The sequence below is a fragment of the Anas acuta genome, chromosome 8 (genome assembly GCF_963932015.1).
Source record: "Anas acuta chromosome 8, bAnaAcu1.1, whole genome shotgun sequence".
NCBI classification, from domain to species: Eukaryota; Metazoa; Chordata; class Aves; order Anseriformes; family Anatidae; genus Anas; species Anas acuta.
The window spans coordinates 1,319,296-1,338,665 of record NC_088986.1 but is presented as its reverse complement, the minus strand read 5'-3'; the positions used below and the strand labels follow the sequence as shown (position 1 = coordinate 1,338,665).

Below are 19,370 nucleotides of genomic sequence, written 5' to 3'. Positions count from 1 at the left end.
CAACCGCCCAGCTTCGCCTGCCTCATGCCTGCCATGGCCCGGCAGCATTTGCGGATGCATTTCGCTTGGTTTAACACCCACCCTACAAAAATATCCTGTGTCGGTATCTGTGTCGCGTTCTTCTCGGGGAAGAAAATAGAGCTGCAGGGCGCTGCGCTGCATCCTCACAGGTTCTCCTACGCACGCCGAACACAGCCACGCAGGGACAGGAGGGGCCGGCAACTTCGGTGGTTGCACGGCAGAATCATTTATAAACACGAGCCCTTACAGAACAGCACGCCAAGGAAGAAACACAGGTCTTTGGCAATATCGATAGCGATTTTGTAATCGATTTCCTGGAACACGGCTTTTAATTGTGTGATATTTTAGTGTCCTATATCTTTGTGATGCTGTATTTGTCAACAAGAAGAGCAAAAGCCACTTTAAGAGTCCTTTGACAATGTCCGTTTAACCATATGCAGTGGATGGAAAGCCAGCTTCAGCTGCAGTTCTACAACACAAAATTAATCGGATTATATGGGGGGCTCAGTTAAGTTGCTGGAATAACTTCTACAGACTCTGTATGGGCATATTGTTGAATATATTTTAATTTTTATATTTTGTGCTGAATGTTGCTGGTTTCATTGCATTTAGGATCTGCTTCCTCGCTCATTTACGCTTCCCTTTCAGGAGTGCAAATCCAGTTGTTTCTCTGGAGTTAGCGCTTAAATGCAGGTGTGTAATGCACAGTGAGGGGGGTGGATGGGATCAAAGGGAGCAGAAAACAGGCTGCAGGCAGCCCGTGAGCTGCAGAAGGCAGGTTCTGGATTCCTTGGCTGTACCAAAAGCCAGGGGTCTCTCACTCAAGGTGACACAGGAGGCAGAACTGAATTCCCTGCTTCATGTGCAATAAGCTGCTGAGGGCTCAGCTCTCACCAGCAGACTTCGTGGCAGGAGCTGCGGGATCGCTCAGAGGCTCAGGGCTGGGGTGCCCCAGAACAGAAGCTGAATATCCTCGTGTCCTACAGCCGGTCCTTCATTAGCTGGAGCAAACCAAGCGAACAGCCATGTAAGACATTGAGATGTCCTGTGTAAAGAATTCATAAGTGACTTTCAAATGACCGATTCCTCTGTTGTGTTTTTATTAGCCCTGTGCAGTATGCTAATACGAGAGAAATAATGCCTTTCATTTTGTTATTGCAATTTATCTGGGGGCTTTCACTTGTTTTTGGAAATGTGTACGATTTCCTAATTGTTGACAGTTGTAAGAGAAGTCCCAGGTAACTTAACACTTCTTCTAAAACCACCGAGGGAAAGCTAGAAAATTATGAGTCACTTCATGCTTTCAGAATCATGCACACACTGGAACCTGATCCAAAGGTTCACAGAGTTCACTAGCACCTGCATTAACTTGCATGAGATTTGAATCAGGCTGCCAATGCTTACTTGTTTGGCACAGCTTTATCAGAGGTTTTATTCTGGACAGAGCTAAATACAGCTTTTTGACAAAACCTGTATTTGGACTTGAGATAGTGCCTAGTGTAATGCAAATATAAAAATATTGGTAAGAGATCATTCTGAGATGCCTTTCGCTATTTCAAAAAGCTGTTCTGCACAGTGTCATGCCCACTTTCTCCTAATAATAGTTCAGGGTTTGCCCCAAAATTTTGTTTGGAACCAGCGGTTAGAACCCTGTTCTTATGATATCTGGTATTGTTTGCCAGTTGTGTGTGAAGAAATAAATTGTGTTTTCTTAACCGGTGTTCAGCTGGATTCTATTGATCTTCAGCAAAAATGGCAGTAAAAGAGGAAAAACTAAAGAGTGGAGAGGCAGGCGGAGAGGCCTCTTTCTGGAGAGGCAAGGAAACGAAGGGAGAGCTGTCCAAAGAGGCCGGGTGCCCTTGGTGCCTGCCAGGCGTCCCTCTGGGAAGGGAAAGTGTGCCCCGGTGGTGCTTGCAAAGAGTTTCTGCACCGTCTGAGGTCCACAAAGTCCTCGCCCACTATCTTTGCGGGAGCTTTGCACAGATTAGCTTGTTTGCTAATGCTACTGCTAGGGGAGAAGTCTAAAAGCTTGGTAATTGGATTTTTTGTTCTTTACATAACAGCAGGAGTTCTTTTATGCACCAAATAAAGAGTTGTGTTATTTGCCAGCACCAACCATAACGGATCAAAATAGCAGCACGGGCCACTTACTCTGAGAGGGAAAAGCATTAGAACCGTATCTTCTGCTGAAAGGTGAGCAGCAAAATCGTCTGGAACGTATTGGCGAGGACCTTAGCTTTAATGAACCACTTCCACTGCTCTTGCTTCAGCCATGCTCAGCTTCAGAGATGGTGCCACAGTTTGTCTCTGAGACGCCAAAGTCTGCGTGATGTGGGCTGTTGGCTTTTTGTGTGTGATTTTTTTTTTTTAAAGGAAAAATCTAAAATAAACAAAAAGATTGAAAACAATTAACATTTCATAGCCAAACAAAAATAACAGCCTAATTAGTTTCACAGAGTATGACCCACAGTGAGTTACGGAATTAGTGTGGTGGCTTTGTGAAATCCTGGAACAACAGCATTGCCTTACCAGGGAAAAGAGCAAAAGACCTTGCCATAATCTGCCCTGATGAAGAAATGTCTTAAAACACATGTAAAAGTTCAACAATCTTAACTTTGGACAGGTAGATAGGAATAATAATCTCATAAGTTTAGTGTATGGCATCCTCTAGGAGCTGAGAAGTAAAAGCACTCGTTTTGGTGTGCTTGGATTAGGAATATTGAATTAGACACTGCCCGTGTGAATCAGGAGTCACGCGTGATACCTGTCCTTGCTTGGAGAAGTCTCTGAGTGTACGTCTGTGCCTGGTGTCTGCTCGATGGCAGGGATGGACACGCTGTGCCCTAGCAGTCACTGCTCTTCCCTGGGAGTGACAAACGCTGGTCCTCTGTGTGAGCCAATGCGTGTTGGGGGCCTGGTGGCCATAAGCCTCTCTGCATAAGGCAGCCTGTCTCCTCCTTTTGATTTCCCTTTTAATACTAATTATGAGCCAGATTGTTTGCCGATTGTTTGAGCCAGTCCCCTCTTCAGGCACAGTAACAGCTCAGAGGCGACCAAGGCTCATGCTGCTCTAATTTGCAGCTTCATTTCACCTGGGACAGTGCCTAGATCAGCCCGAGCCTGGCTCCCAGAGCCCTGGAGACTTACAGATGAGGCAGTAAGTAACTTACGAAAATGATTAAATAAAGGTGGCATGTCTAGGCCAAGATGGGCAGGCACTCTGATGGGGTAATTCATCTTTACCAGTTGCCAGTCTTTGATGGATTGTTTCAGAAAGGCTTTCCTTCCTGGGAACAGGAGGCAGACAGGAGCGCCCAGGAATCCCATGGTCTGCTGAAGATCAGCCCTCCGTTTGCAAGCTGCCGGTGCCTTGCGTCCCAGTGCAAATATTTCAGTTTTACACTACTGGTTTTGTGTGTGTTCCCTCCCCCTTTCTTGTGTACTAACACAGTGCTCGGTGAAGAAACAGGCAGAGAGGCAGTGGCAGAGAACGAATGGTGGTTTTCCTCCAGCTTGTATGTGCCCTTTCTCCTGTGAACCAATCTACTTAACAATTAAATTGTTTCGTTTGAACTTCATGTAGAGTAGCAAGTTTTTGCTTTTACTGCAGTCAACATTAAAGCTCGAATTCACCTACATGGGTTGTGAAGGCTTCTATGAAATGTGTGCAGAGTGATTTGGAAAGATAATTGCTCTCTTGGTTAAAGCTTGTGCTGCAGGACCATGCTCCAGGTAGGCAGCGTTTGTTCTCGCTCCTCTTTAGCGAAAAGAAAGATAAGGAAAATCTGGCAGGTTCTGTCAGCTCTCGTGGAATAAAGCCATGGAGTGACGGTTGTCGTCTTGCCTACGCTGTTGTGCTGTCATATCCATTTCCCTGACCTTTTATCTCAGCCTTCTTCAACAGGAAAGCGTTTTGAACCGTGAGAAACCTTACAGTTGTGGGAAACCCATGAAGCTTTGCCAATAAATTATAATAGATGGTAGTTGGATCTTTTCAGTATTTTTAAATGCCGTGTTCGTTTCTTGATTAGTGATTCAGAGCTGCATTCCAGTGTTCTTCATCCTGACGTGTGCTCATTTGTATTACTTTTCTTAGGTTGGCACTCTTGTCCCTCTCATCTGCGTGGATGCTGGAGCAGCATTCAGACACCTTCCAACAGCATCGTTAAGCTCCTGGTTAAGTCAGAGCTCGTTTCAAAGCTGGGAGCGCAATGAATAAATATTTTAGAAATCTGAACATGCACCTTCAGCAGTAGTTTATTTTCTTTGAATTTATATTGCCATCAGAGGGCACTTATCTGTAAAGTGATTTTGGATTTTTGCCATCAGTTGTGTGTTCCTTTGGGCTTGGAAGTTGAATGGGAGTTACTGGCCCTCCTAAGTGTATGGTGCTGCAAGGGTAAGATTTAACTGAAGGCCAGCCATTTTACATAATCTGGGCCCTTTCACCCTAAAATGACAGTCCTGCCAGCCCTGGTCCCCCGGGGAGCACAGCAGGGGTACCCCCATGTGGCGCTGGGCACCCAGCTGCAGCCTGTGCCAGGCGCCCTGCACTGAGCTGGCCCTGCCTCAGGGAAGCTGCTTTGCCCTTTCCCTGCTCTCTGCTATTAAAAATAATCATTTCTAATCTTGAGGATTTTACTCAAGTGACATTTTACCCTGACAAGATCCTCTTGAGAGATGAACTTAGCGTCTTTGGATCAGCAGATGAGGGGGAAAGTGAACCAAAATCAGCAGTGTAATATTTAAGCATACTTTAAATGTCATTTGTGGACCAATATAATTTACTAGTACAATTAAGATATCTGTAGCATTTGTAATAACGGCCTTCTTACAAACTTAAGTATTTGTTAATGTAAAGCATTTAAACAACTTGAAGAATAATCCTCAGCTGTCACAAGCATCTCTGCAAGACTTTATTGATTTTGATAATTGACAACAACACTTCTAGTTTAATGGTTTTAAAAAATATTCTTCCAAGTTTTGATAGAAGGAGACTTTCTCATAGGGAAAGTGAAATGCCACAAAACCCATGTTATTAAGTCCTCTGAGTAAATGAATTTAATTTCACTTGTTGCATTTGTTAAACACAGCCATGCAAAGCAATTAATCTTCCTACTCACACATACAGTATTTATTTTAGTTGATGAATCTCCAAGGAAGAGGTCAGAGACAAGTCCGCATCTTCTGTGGCTTTGTGAAAGAAAAATACATACAGTTAAAAAGAATTAAGAAGGGGGGACATCAATAACTGTGTCCTTCATCTTTCTGGGTGAAAAGCACGCTGACAGAGAAACTCTTCTTTAGGGGAAAGGCTGTGATAATCAGCCCAAGGATGATATTTAAGCTTCTTTGAATATTCCTATTCACTTTCCTCTCAAGCTAAGTGGATGTGTCTTATCTGCCGTACAGTCGCAATTAATGAGAAACCTATAGCCCTGTGCAGCACATCTGAGCATTTTTCACTGCTTTTAATTGACTTATCCAGCATCTAGTGTGACTTGATGGACTTGGATGGTTTCCTTTAGTCCCTGCCCTTTGAACATTTCTTTTTCTGCTAACATTTCACATTTGAGGTTTAATCTCTTGAAACTTTATTAGGAAGAAATTAGCTTCCACAAGAACTGAGCTGTGGAAAATGGATATTTGGATCTCATCCCAATTCGGGAGAACGTTGTTGTTGCGGCTGACGCTTTGGAGTGTGGGTCTCATTAATACACCCTGCACAGCACGGATCACGAGAGCATCCTCCTCCTGTAGAAGATCCATCTATCAGCTGCAGGGAGTGCAGACAGAACTGATGGTTTTACTCTAAACTGTATATTCTGTTTTTATCCCAAACATTATAATACTCCAAACATATATTGCTGTCTGCTATCCCAGACTCACAGTGCAACACAGCGGTCCAGGCAGCAGCAGGGACTCCTCTCTTTGACTTCCTCTGCTGTTTTTTTACTAAGTTATGCTGCTCCCTCACTTTCCTTAAGCTGTACAGAGCAGTTCTCTATAGGTTGTGCCCCTTCCACATGCCATACTGCTTCCAGGATGCACTCGAGCTATTGTGAACCTGGCTGGGGGAGAATGCTGGTCTCTCAGTGACCCTTGTAACCTACAGATCCACAGATCTCTGGGATCACAACTTCCATCTAAGGTCCCGATTTCTTTAATGCATTGTATCTTACAGTTTTAGTCTGTAATACAGAAGAGTCGTTTACTGTCATCTTTTCCCCATTTTTATTGCATTCTAATTTTGATCAAGTCTCTGGAAAGATTCCTCGTTGATAAGATGAACAGTCTTCTCTACTAGAAAGCTTATTTCCAGTCCCTTGATTAGTCTCCTGTCAATTCTCTGAACATCATTCATGTTTTCAATGTTTTTCTTTAATTGTGGGCACAAAACCCAGAGCTAATAGAACCTCTGTATTCCAATAGAGCGTTGCCTTATTTACATTTCTAAAGATTGCAGTAGTTCATTTTACCATGTTATTGCACTGTGATTTCCTGTAACTCCAGCCTGTTCTCCCAGAGCTGTTAAAACTCACGTTTTTCCATACTGGATCCCTTTACTCTGACAGATCCAGTTGGATACTGGTATTTTTTTGCCCACCGATAGGACAACGTTTGGCTATGGTGTAGCATATGCTGTTTGCTTATTCTTGTCCAACCAAGGACAGTCACCTGCTCTCTTAGTTATTTTCAGCTCAGCTATTTTTAATTCACTTGCACAGTAATGATTTCACATCTTCTTAAGTCATTGGAGAAGAGGTGAAGTGACAAAAGGCCAAAACCCGGGACCTGGACTGAACACAGCCTCCTTCTCTGCTGGTTCTTCATTTACAATTAGTCTTCTTTTCTAAAGTTTTCTTTTGTCACTTTCTTGTCGTTTAGAGTAATATACTGAGTTTATAACATTCTGACAGTCAAAACTCATACAGTAGCAAATCCAATGCCTGCTGAGCTGTGTTGCATTACCACTGGCTAACCCCCCCACCTGTAATCCCATCAGAATAAATTTGCCGTGCTAGGCTGACACTGCATTTTTTATACACACGTGTACTGGCATTTACTTCACTTTATTAAGCGTCTGTACTTTATAAATAATGTCACATATTGCTTATTCCATTGCATTGTGCAGGATCGGTGTCAGGCTGGCAGACCTGTAACTATCCAGATTATCTCATTTTCTCTATTACTCATTTGGTACAGTAGTTGTCTGGTTCATTCTGATTCTTCTTGCCAAGGACTTGCAGTATGTCACAAAAAAAGATTATTGTAATTATATCTTTAAAACTCGGCTGTAAAAGAAGGGTTAATATCTATTAAACTATCATTTTATTCTTAATACTTTGGTTGCTAGTATATTTGTCAGGGAAATGTTACAGCAAAATGTATTTTTTCTGAATATGAACTGCTGTACAGTGAAATGTTTTTTTGGCTGGTTCTATACTCTGGCCTTGTACTGCAGGGAAATTTGTACCTTCTCAGTTTATGTTTATGGCTCCCTTTCTTATCTAGTAAGCCATTGCCAGATTTGCAAAATAAGAAAATCTATTTTAAGAACGGAAGAGAAGTCCACATGGCTCTTTAAAGACTATGAAAATACCTTCCAGCTTCTGCTACACTGCGTCGAGGTGTTCTTGATTCACAGGGCAAGATCTTCCCTGTCTTCTTCCGATGTTTGGTGAAATGGAGAAGGAAAATGATGCACAGTTGATGCTCTGGGCTGGTCTACTGGAATAATTTAATTTTGGATTCCTCTCTCATGCCAACTGCTTTGGTTCCAAAAAGCCTTTCAGGCAGTAGGAGACTACCATAGCAAAGAACTGTGTTATTTAGGAATGAGGCTGGAGGACAGAGAGCTGTCCTCCCAGCTCTCTGACCTCCATGGTAGAAACGTCCCAGCCCTCTGACTGCACCACCGGCTCAGAAAATGCATCTGCGTGGAGGTCCTTCTGCGTGCTGTGCTGGAGAAGGCTTTGTGGTTGCCTTACAGCTCTAGGTTATGGATCTGCAGACTCTTCCATCGTGCATACAGACCTTGCCAGGTCTGAATGCTGCTGTGAGAGCTGCAACGTGGCTTGTTCTGGGCAGCTATGAGGTAGTCTGGTGGTGGGTGTAGGTTGTGCAGGCTGGCAGCTCGTGGTGCACCACACCTCTGGCTGGAAGGACTTGCAGTGCTGTGCCTCTGCTCACAGCTTGCATGTGGCCATGTGTGTCACTGCGGTGCAGGCTTGATAAATGGGATGCTTCCCAAAGAACGATGCCTCTCAACAGACGTTTTGCAGCAGGATGAACTATTAAAACTTTAAAAAGCTGGTGGAGTGGGGACTAGTGCAGGGAAAGTGGAGGTAGAGAAATAACTCAATTCTAGAGCTGTCGTCTACAGCTGTCGTCACAGGTGAAGTCGTGAAGGACTAGAGATTAGAAGTTTATGAAACTGTGTTTGAGGGTTCTCACTGCTTGTTTCTGTAGTGCTCTGAGAATGCTCTACTGCTGAGGGCGGCAAGAACACAATTTAAGCCACAGAAAACTTTGGTAGATAAAGAATATGATAGAAATGTAATTTCAGAGAAGCTCTAGGGGAAGAGGATGTGTGTGTATGTTTTTTTGTTTGTTTGTTTTTTTAACCTTTGCATTTTGTAACTGTACTGCTGAGAGGAAGGGAAGGGGGAAGAAACTCAATCTCAGACATCACACAAGAGAAAAACGGTCAGTTATTGCCATCATCTTTGCAAGCAAAACCTCATTGCTGGCATTCCTGTAAGATAAAAGAGGGAAGAGATTCCTAGAGGAAGCTAAGTAAGACAGAAAAAATATATATATTTATATATATATATATTATATATAAGAAGTGTAACCTCAGAATGTCCTCAGAATGCCCTGCAAGTTACACAGCCCTGGGGCTAAGGGCTGGGTCTTTGGTTTCCAGGTCCCCAGGGGTGATTAATTGGAATAATTAAGAATAAATATTTTGGCTACGTACAATCTATATGGCCATTTTGTCTGGTTTATTTTTATCTTTTCATCCTTTGTTTTGCTTTTTACCTTTGCTTAAATGAACAGTAGTCAAGCTGAATGTGAATGAAGTTTTAAGTGGAATTATGATTTATTGAACATATCTGGGATACTCAGACCCTGGTTTTGTGCCAGGCACTCTGAGGTGTAAGGATGAACTGGTGAGTCGTTAACTCATTTCTGGGTGTCCTGATTACCATAGCCATGTGATAGCTTTTATCTAAAAGACCCAATACCTATTCCCAACTTTTTAGTACTTTTAGTACTTTTTCCTGCTTGTAGGGAAACGTCCCCCAGAATCCATGCTCACAACGCATGTGCTCAGCAGTAGTCCCGTCTGCTGGGAGGAGAGGGGCAGGTTTTCTCCACTAATTGCTGCATTTTGAGTTCTTCTCAGAGTGCAGGTTCCTCCTCAAGAAGAGCTTATAGTGCTAGTTTTGTGTCTGGCTTGCAGTCTGTTTCCCTTTCTGCCAGACGGCGTGTAAACCACAAGCCTCGGGAGTCCTGTAGCGTTCCTGTCTGCACTAGTATTTACACAGGTACCACCTAGCGCAAGTTAATTCACCATAAACAACTTTATATTTAAAAATCCAGCAACCTCTCTGTGCAGCAGGGAGAGAACCAAGGCGGCACGGCGACCGGGGTGATTTGGAGCTGCCGTAGGCCTCTGGTGCCGAGGACGGCGGCCGTGCCAGGTGCCTGGAGCGTGGCAGCTCCTCAGTGCCAGGCTGGCAGCCTGGGCCTTCTCCACAGGGCCTGGAGGGCTCGGAGAGCTCTGCCTGCAGCAGCGGCTCAGACACGTGGGCCAGCGCTGCCTGCCTCGGGGCTGCGGACAACACGCTCTCTAGGAACCGTGTCTGAGGCTGGAAGGCTGAGACGAGCTCTTTCGAAGAAGTCCTGGTTCTTCAGACCAGCCCCACACTGGTCACCCCTCCCTCCCTATGTCTTTTGCATGGGCTGTCCTCCTCGTGCTGTACCAGGAGCATCCTCTGCGGATCCAGTGAGTGCTTAATTCTTGCTAGCAGCCATGAATGTTAAATAACATTAGAAAGCATATGCGTCTGAGAGAGCACAGAAATCTGAGTGGTAAAGTAATTCCTGTTTTGGATCCGGCCCAAACATTCTAGCTGGTGCCTTGTGATGTGCATAAGGAGAATGTCAATAAGTTGGAGCAAAATGGGTTGCGACAGATACACATGCACATTACAGCCTTAGCGTGTTTAAAGTTATGGAGGGCTCTGAAACAATCTTGAACTGCCGCTTTTTAGCTGTCCTGTAATGGAAACAAAATGAATCATTAATATTTAACGTAGAACCTGATTTTTTTTTTTTTTTTGGGACTGTCAGTTGGAATTTAACACAAACATTACATTTTTGTTTTATTGCCAGTTGGAGAACATTGGCCAACGCTTTTGTAATGAAGAAAAAGTATTTGCAGTTTTTCAGTTTTGTGAACTGTCACTGGGATGGAAGGAGAAAGGAGGAACCAAGGATGAGCACTTCCAGACTGAATGTGCCATTATTCTGTGTTGGAGGAGTGCCTGAATGAAGCTGATGAGCCGAAGCAGCGATGCAGACATGCGTAGCCATAGGCAGTTACTAATGTTCAGCTGGTATTTTACATCAGTGAATAAAAATGGACTGTGCCAAGTGATATAATACTCAGTAACTTCCTTTGGAAATTTGGACTATGCCACAGCATGTAGAACATCTCTCTGGTGTTTGTCTTGGGGGTGACTTGCTCAGCTGGTTGAACTGACCATACTGCACAGCTCGCTTCTGTGAAAGCTTGCCTTAAGGTGCTGGGCTGGAGGAGAGAAAATGAGAGCTGACAGTGAGAGGTGGGGACATACTGCAACATCTCAGGTCTCTGCTTATGGCTGTCGATCACGACATACGTTTGTAATGTAATTTAAATAGATGACAAGCAAATGGCGTATTGAATGGGCTCTCTGTGGTTTCCTGTGTGACAGCAAAAAGCCACAGTAGTTTTCTGAAATACTTTGTGTGGTACATTGCAATGCAGTTAAGCCGCATCATTCATTTCATTTTGCCTTGCATGTGACTGATACACCACAAAGCGTTTGTCCAGTTGGAGTGGTGCAGGTAGAAGGGTGAACCTTGGCACAAGCAGCCAAACCCTCAGCTGCTGTGAATTGGAGGGGCTCTGTCCAAGCCAAAGGAGTAACCTCACCCACACCAAGCAACGTGTGACCTTGAATACAAAAGATGTTTGGCTCTGACGTTCCTTTCCCTGCATTTTGTAAAATACAGATCTTCTTTTTAATGTGAGCTCTTATCCACAGGTCTCCCCAGGGGCTAAAAACCACCGAGTAAACCCAAAGGTTTTAAAGCTAAAAGGTTCGTTCTGTTGTTTAAAAACGGCTCATAGGATTCCCATTACTGTCACTTGGAGTTAGGTATAAAGAATGCACAGGAAAAAAAAATCTAGAGTGTAATAACATTTTTAATGTCAAAATGAATGTAAAGTTATTGATGTCTTTTAATTCTTAAGCAACAGATATTGCATGTAGTTACAGAAATTATTTTTGTTTTTTCCAGTGTTTCTTCAGTTTCAATGTGAAATCCTTTAGGTCTTTATAAAGTATAAAAATATAAAGTATATTTATAAAGTACTTTATAAAGTATAAATATAAATACGTAAGTATATAAGCACATAATATATAATATATAAATAGCTAAATTTATGAATATAAACGCATAAATATAAACTCAGAAATATATAGACATCTAAACATTCAAACATAAATATAAAAAAAAAAATGAGGACATAAAAGCATGCAAACATGCAAGACATAAATATAGGTCTTTTGCTTATATTATGTAGGGAGCTTTCATTCCAAGTACTTGCCTGGTGTCTGATACCGTGATGCACGCATATCTCTTGGTACACTGGAAACACGGGGTAGAGATGATGGACAAATGGAGCTCTGCAGTTCCGACTGACCTGAAAAATAAACTTCTGTGGTCACTATTGACTGCAGACAGTCCGAGAAGGGCAGAGGGCTGTTGCAGCAGCGTGGTCCGGGTGTGACAAAGTCACGGTGCCTCCAAAGGGACCTCTTTCCAAGGGAATTAACTGCACAAAGCTAGAACAGAATTCCACCACCATGGTGCGTTTTATTTTATAGCATTTCCTGAAGTACTGCTCGCAGCCTGCCTAGTTCCTGCGCTAGGACACCGTGGGCTGGCTTACGGATGTGTCACGTCGTCGGTGGTGAGAGGCTCTGTCCTTCCTGACGGCTCTGCTGCTGCTGCCTGCATGCAGACTCGCATGGCGTGGGCCCCAGTGGGAAACTCGCGTGGCGTGGGCCCGCTGTGCGAAACTTGCACGGTGTGGCCCCGACTTACATCAGGCTTGACTAAAAAAGAATGCAAACCTCATGGCTTCCGTCAGCATTTTTAAAGCAATTTGTTGTGTTTTAGTAGATGTGACTCATGGCTTTTTTTTTTTTTCAGCTCACTTTTTAGAGTTTAATGTAATTTGTTTATTTCTATAGGTTTATTTTTATATATTTTATAGTCTGACTATCCAGAACTCCTCCCAATGGTATGAGAAGAGCTCTCCATGAAACTAAAACGCATTGTTCGGAAATTATTGAAATCCAAGTCATTGTGAGGGTGAAATTAGGCTTCTGTTTGCCCTCTTGTTACGATGGCTGATGCCAAAAAGTGCCTGTGAAGTACTGCGAGTGTTACCTGGGACGTAGGAGCTGCCTGTCCCAGATTTTGTGCCCATGGGGCTGTGTCCCACTGGCTGCCACAGGGCTCCCCAGTGAGGCAGGCGGCTCATGGTTTTTGCAACCTCTGTGCTGATCTGGTGCTGTTTTGATTTCATAAAATAGAAAACTGCTCATCAAAATTAGATTTTTTTTTCTAAGAATATCCATATATGATAGTGTTCAGTCACACTGATAGCCCTAGCTGTTAATGAGTAGTATGCACCGAATTACAAGTCAATTTCAGTTCATTTTTTAATTAAATAGAAGCCAAATATAAATTCTGATAATCAGTTAATATGCAGTTTGATTAATAACTGGTAACATGCAGCATCAGAAATTAATTTTAATAGTTTGGAATTTCAGGTGGGAAGAAATTGGCGGGAAGAGGCTGGGGAGGGTGGTTACCTTGCTTGTAAAGCACTTTGGTTTCTGTGGAAAGGGGAGTCCTGGAGGTCAGACCCAGAGGCTCAGCAAAAAATTGTCTGAGGGTCCTTGTGGTCATACAAGTCCTGGCTCGCTGGGTTTCTCACTCTCAGCACCTTAGTTATTTACCAGTAATTTTAGCATGGAGTTGTTCCAGGCACCGAGGCACTACAGAAGTATTTCAGTGAAGGACATTCACCTGGTGAAGCTGGAAAACCTGCAGTGAGGGTGGGCCCACGCTCAGCGCCCTGCGGCTGAAGCAGCGCAGCTGCAGCCAGGAGCACTTGTAAGAGAAAATGAGCAGCCCAAGGAGTACCTGGAAAGCAGCTATCCCCTACAGCTGGTGCAGAAGCTGGCAGCCTGCAGGTGGATCTTTATGCCAGTAGGAGAGCATAAGCACTCTAAGAATGTGTAGCTGATTGCTAAGATTTATAGCTTATTGCTTAGATTTAATGCCTTTCGTTCATGCCCAGCCTGGCCCCAGAGATGTCCTGTCTTCTTAGGCAGCACGGTGGTGCCTGCACACCACTACGAGGTGCCAGCTGCTGACCATGGCTGCAATGGAAAGCCAAGTGTTGGGGTGATCTCTGCTGGCTTTCACTGTCTTGAAGTGTTTTTTCTGTACCAAAAATCAGTACGGGGCAAAGCAAGCCGGCATGTTTCCAAAAGCCACATACCATGCAAAAAATGAAATAAATACCTGTCAGATTACCTAGTGGTAAAATTTTAATACAAATAGTGAAATTGAATCATGGATGAGCCTGGCTGTGTGCTCACATTAGTATTTCTGTGATGTAAGGATCAAACCCCAAATTTTTTTGCTTGACAGTTCTCCATGGTCAGATTGCCGTGCAACCTGAGCCAGCCCAGAACTAACGAGGCTGCGAGTCGTTAAGGCAACAACGTGCACCAATGTGCAGCTGCACTGGTGTACAAAGAGCAGCCCAAGCTCGTGGAGAAACCCCTTGTGGGTGCTGGCAATGTGGGGTGCTGTGTGCTGTGCTGGGAGCATCGTGTGCTGCAGCGCCAAGACGTGATGCAGATCTCCCGGCACTCTACCAGGTGCTTTAGCATGAGATAGTGTTTCCTTTCCTAATCTGATTTAAGCTATTCAGGTATGTTTTGCTTCAATAAATAACCTCTTAATATAAAAGGATTGCTCTTTTGTCATTGTGCCAGGGATGAAAAGGGTCAGAAGATAATTCTACATGTGGGGAAAAAAAGGAAAAAAGGTAAGGGTGTCTGTGTGATTATAAAGATAGGTGGCGTGTGTATTCTGCTAAAAACATTTTACCTCTGAACTTCTAATAAAAAGGACAGTATGGGCAGATTGTTTTAGTTATTCCACAGCAAAAAATTTATTCTGACAGCTCTATACAACAAATTAACTGTATCACCCTGATCTGTGATCTTCTGACACGATCATATCAGCCCTCAGGCATCCCACCCAAGCCTTCGGGGTGCCCTTACTGGCATTTGTATGGCTGAAGGCAGGAGGCTGGTGGAAGGCTTTGGTGTAGAAGTCCTTCTCAGCAGTGTATAACTGCTGAAAAGACTGGGCTTCTACAGCTCCTTTTGTCTTCTAGTCTGATTGGGTTTGTGAGGAAAGCGTGTGGCCAGATACATGCAAGTATGCAATCCTATAAACACTGCAATCTCAGCAACCAGTTTCGCCTTGGGGTGGAGATACCGTATCTAAGCATAAGGCTGTTCCGTTGCTGGGCCCTACTTTTATTCCCGAGCGAAGCCAGTAGGGGCATTGGCATTTCCAGTGAAGGAAACATTGGAGTCAAAACCTAATGGGCTGAACTGGAGGAATAAATCTGTACTTGGTTGGCTTCCAGCACAGAGACCCACAGGGCTTATTTGAATGTGTGAATATGACTGCCTGAACGTGTCTGCTTGTATGTCTGTATCTTTGTTCTAAATTGCTGTTTTATTTTGAGGAGAGAAAGAGCATCTGGTGCCTCAGAAGGGCAGTGCTACGTGGAGCTTTAGTGCTGTAGGCTGTGAAGCAATGGTTTGTGTGCTGAAAGGGTGAGTTGGGCCCTCCCCGTGGGAGCCCACAGGTTGTCCCTCCCTTGCTGGGGAACCCTGAGTTGCAGACCCACGTTTTTCGTCTTGCCACCAGACAGGACTAATGGTCTGGCCCTGGAATAAGAGTGCAAGCAAATTCCAGAGCCTGCCATGGTAAAGTCACAAAAGCACCATTTATTCATTGTTTTTATGGGCAGTACCATATTAAATGTAGGGTTAAAACAAAGAGCCCAGTGATTTCATATACCTAAAGAACAGTTGGTAAATCAGTCAATTGTCAATTCTGTTTGAGCTAGTTACCCCCATTTTTGGACACAAGAAAGGAAGATTTTATTTAATTTTTTTTTTTTTTTTTTTTTTTTACATACACCAGTGGTTTCATAAGGTTTCATTATCACATAGGAGGGCTGGGTGGCAGGAACAATGAAGCGCTGTTAATCTCAGGGTGATATATTGCCCGTGTCGTTATGAACATCTGTACAGTGGGGAAAAAAATGTATGCGCGTTGGAAATGGAAGCTAATGAAGCGAAATTACCGGGATGAAACATGAGCGACTGCCCTGCATTCCAGCGAGAGCCACATCCATCGGAGCAGTGATGGATGCGTCCCTGGCAGGGTGAGTGGAAGCCACGGCAGAGCGGCCGCATGGTGCTCGCTGCTGCTGCTGTGGGTGGGACGTTCACTGGGGAGCCGCCGAGCTCGTGTCTTGGGAGCAGCACTTGAGGAATGAAAGCAAGCAGGCTGGTCATAGCAGAGGTGCATGTTTCTGTAGCTACAAACCCTTCGTCGCTTTCTAGCAAATTAAAAAAAAAAAAAAAAAGTAAAGGAGTCACTGTCTAGTAATCACTCGTGCTCTGTATTTTCCCTTTCCTTTAACAGAGGGATATTTGCTGTTATAGTTTTCTACAGACAATACAACTTCGAAGGTTTTTTTCAGTTCAGTTACCGAAGAAGCCCCTGAGAGTATCTTGAGGTGAAGACAAAGAGAAATGTAGCATAGTGATATGCCAACAGAAAATAACTAAAATGCAAATACAACATTAATTTGGGGTTCTTCTAATATGATATGTACTTATTCTTTTCTTTTTATTCACTCCATACATAAAATAAAAAAACTAACTGGATATAGAATAAGAAGGCCAATTAGAGCTCCTTGTCCTCTTCCTGCCCTCACCCAGTCCCAGGTAAGAGCCACCGTGTATATGTATATACACACAGTCAGGATGAAAAGTGTGCTGCCTTGCAATATGTATTCGTAACACATTCACATTTACCTTCATTGCAGCAGCCACAATCTTAATTTATTTCTCTTGTAAAGATTAAAAAAAAAAAAAGTATTAAAAATTCTTTTTAAAGTATTTCTGTCACATAAAGTATTTTTAAAGTATTCCTTAACATAAAGCTGAAGACATAATTATGGTTGAAACTCCCACAAAACACAGCTTATTGTGGTGTTCTGCCTGGCCGAGTTTTGCAGGAAGCTCTTAGGGCATTCTTTTCTCTTGCCACACTGCTGGATCCTGAACCTCATTTCTTTAGCAGAAAGTTTGAACATGCGAGGCAGGCCAAGTGCCATTTTATTTTAGGAACATAAAATTTTTCAGATTAACTTTGATGTAGTTGATAATGCCACAGAATTTATTTAAGGGACTATTTACCCTTTAAAATAACTGGACATCGTTTCTTTGTTTTTACATCATTGTCCTTATACATCATCATCTGTTAGACAAAACATCTTATTTCCATCTTGTATTATTTTCAGTAAATATCCCAGTATAACTTTCAGTGATTTCCCCATGTTCTAAAATTTATTGATGAATGTTATGACATCATGAAGGTGGCAAGATGGTTTAAAATATTTTTTGTCAATAATCATGAAATTTATTTTTCTAATTCTGTGCGTTGCCTTTAATCACTGTTCAGATTTGCAGGCACAATATTTTTTCCTTTCATTCGTACGTATTTCCTTTGTCATGCCTTTATTATCAGACTTGAGAAATCAATTTTCATCTGGAAAAAATCACTGATTAATTTTTCTCAATAGGTATTTCTCTAAGTTCTCTAATTTTCCACAGTAAGAGCCTTTCCTAGAGACTTAGGTTTGGTTTTTTTTCATCATCTCTCCTGTCTCCTTTTAATGTGGAGTGAATCATTATTGGATAGCATCTCTTCCACCTCAGCTTTTTGCAGTAATTTTCTCTCATGTTAGAGTTGTGCTTAACTGTTAATTTTTGGAAGAAGATTTTTCTTCATTTTTGATTTCCCTCATTACCACTGAAGAAAAATGCAGTGTTCCACCTCCCTTTTCGCATTCCTTGACCCTCTTTTGCTCTTTCTTTGTGATTTTTTTCGGTTTTTTTTTTTTTTTTTTTTTTTTTTTTTTTTTTTTTTTAATGGCTGATTCCCAACTCTTTTTGAGTCAACTCTTGCTGCTACTGTATTCTCCTCCTTCCTGCAAGTTAATGGGAAGTGAAATAGAAGAAAACTTTGTCCAGTCTCATATAGAAGGAATTCTACATCCTGGCGGTAAAGATGCCTATGTGGGTACATAGAGGCGGGCCTGCAGTATGTTTTACAAAAAGTTTATTTCTTTCTCAAATGGGCAAAGGCTCAGGAATATGTTCTGCAGAGTTAGCTGCAGTCTGTGTGAGGCAGTACTGCAGGGACAACAGAAAGAGCCGCCCTCCCTTCCTCAAAGCAAATAATTTGTTTTATGATGTTGCTTATCTCTACTCTCCAGGCACTTATCTATCTCTTTTTACTCTTATTATTTTCATCTGTATGGTGGGCAGTTCTCCCAGGGTCATTTTTAGCTTTTCTTCCTAGCTTTCACATGCACTACAGTTTTGTTTCATAAGGTCTTTTGTCTCTTTTATAGTCTTACACATAGGAAGTATTTGCTCCTGTTTCTACTTGGATTTAGTGTCCCCTAGTCATTTGCTTCTCTCAGTAGGCATTTGTATGTGCTCACACATTTCTATGCTGACTCAGGAACGTTTTTTCCTTTTAAATCTCAATTTCCCTTCTTTTGTCCTGTCCGTGCAGTTCCATGAAGGATTCTACTAAATATACTTATAACCTATTAAGACATACTTCTTAAAATGTATCTTTCTACCTTTGCTTGTTGCAATTATCTTGTTTGTTTGTTAATATTATCATTTAGCTGTTGTTTTTGAGAACCACAAGTCTTCAGATGTTTAATATTAGACCAGTGTTAGCTAAAGGCTGTTCCTCCTGTGAGTGCTTTGCAGAGGAGATTTGCAGCACAGGGCTCTGGTGACCTCATCCTGTAGCGTGTTTCTTGCATTCTTTATGAGACCTCGGTAGCTGTACAAAACTGCATTGATTTCAGCAGAACTCACATCTATCACGTAAACGAGGTAATGGATTGTAACTAACATCACCGTTAGGAAAATACGAGCGGTGAAATCTACCTGGCTAAAGGGCGAGGCAGGAAACCAAGTAAGGGCAAATACCTCTGAGCCTTTCCTCGGCGGGGGCTGCTGCTGCTCGGTGCAGGGCATGTCTGTGGCGAAGCAGGAGGCTGCAGGTGGCAGCAACCAGGAGGGAACATGCATGGATAGACATCTGGGCCTCCTAAACCCAAGATGTTTTATGGCAGCTCTCAGGGAAGCTTTGTCTCTGTTGTACGAACAGTACAAGTAAGTCATTTCCTACCAGGACTTCTGATATTTCTCAAACTTCCCCTTTTCCTGACATCCTTGCACAGCGGGTACTGTCTGCCTGGGCCTCAGCAAGGCCTTGGATGCTGTCCCCACAGGTTGTGTCCTGGACGTGATGCTGAGGCTCTGCTCCTGGTGGCCCTGCTGGAGCCAAGGTTGGAGCAGGTGGGCTCAGAGGCACCTCCAGCCTTGGCCATGCCCTGGCTCTGTGTCCTGTTGTTTTACTGAAGGGGTCTGATGGTGGTGTGGTGTGTGGTTGGTAGGTTGCAGGTAAGCTGCTCATGGCAGGGAGAAGTAGAGACCTTCATTGAGGCATTCAAGAGCCTGGTATTATACACATACAATGCTTATAGAAATACTGCATGAGATCATCCTTCCCTGGCACACGCTCCTATTAATGTGCAGCCCCTCAAGGACTTCCTGAATCAAACATTTTATCTGTATTAT

General features: G+C 43.1%; 1 protein-coding gene across 15 annotated transcripts in view; it reads left to right on the top strand.

The window, feature by feature from the left end:
• LRRC7 (leucine rich repeat containing 7) overlaps positions 1-19,370 on the top strand; it is a 175,466-nt gene that overhangs the window by 26,857 nt on the left and 129,239 nt on the right. The window contains exons 1-2 of one of the 15 annotated variants that reach the window (XM_068689948.1): positions 14,147-14,264; positions 14,382-14,434. The exons of 12 other annotated variants lie outside the window; for them this stretch is intronic. The gene's annotated coding sequence lies outside the window, so the exon portion shown is untranslated. Of the gene's footprint in view, positions 1-14,107; positions 14,318-14,381; positions 14,435-19,370 lie in introns of those variants that run through there. 2 more of the 15 variants (XM_068689946.1, XM_068689945.1) reach the window with 2 other exon arrangements.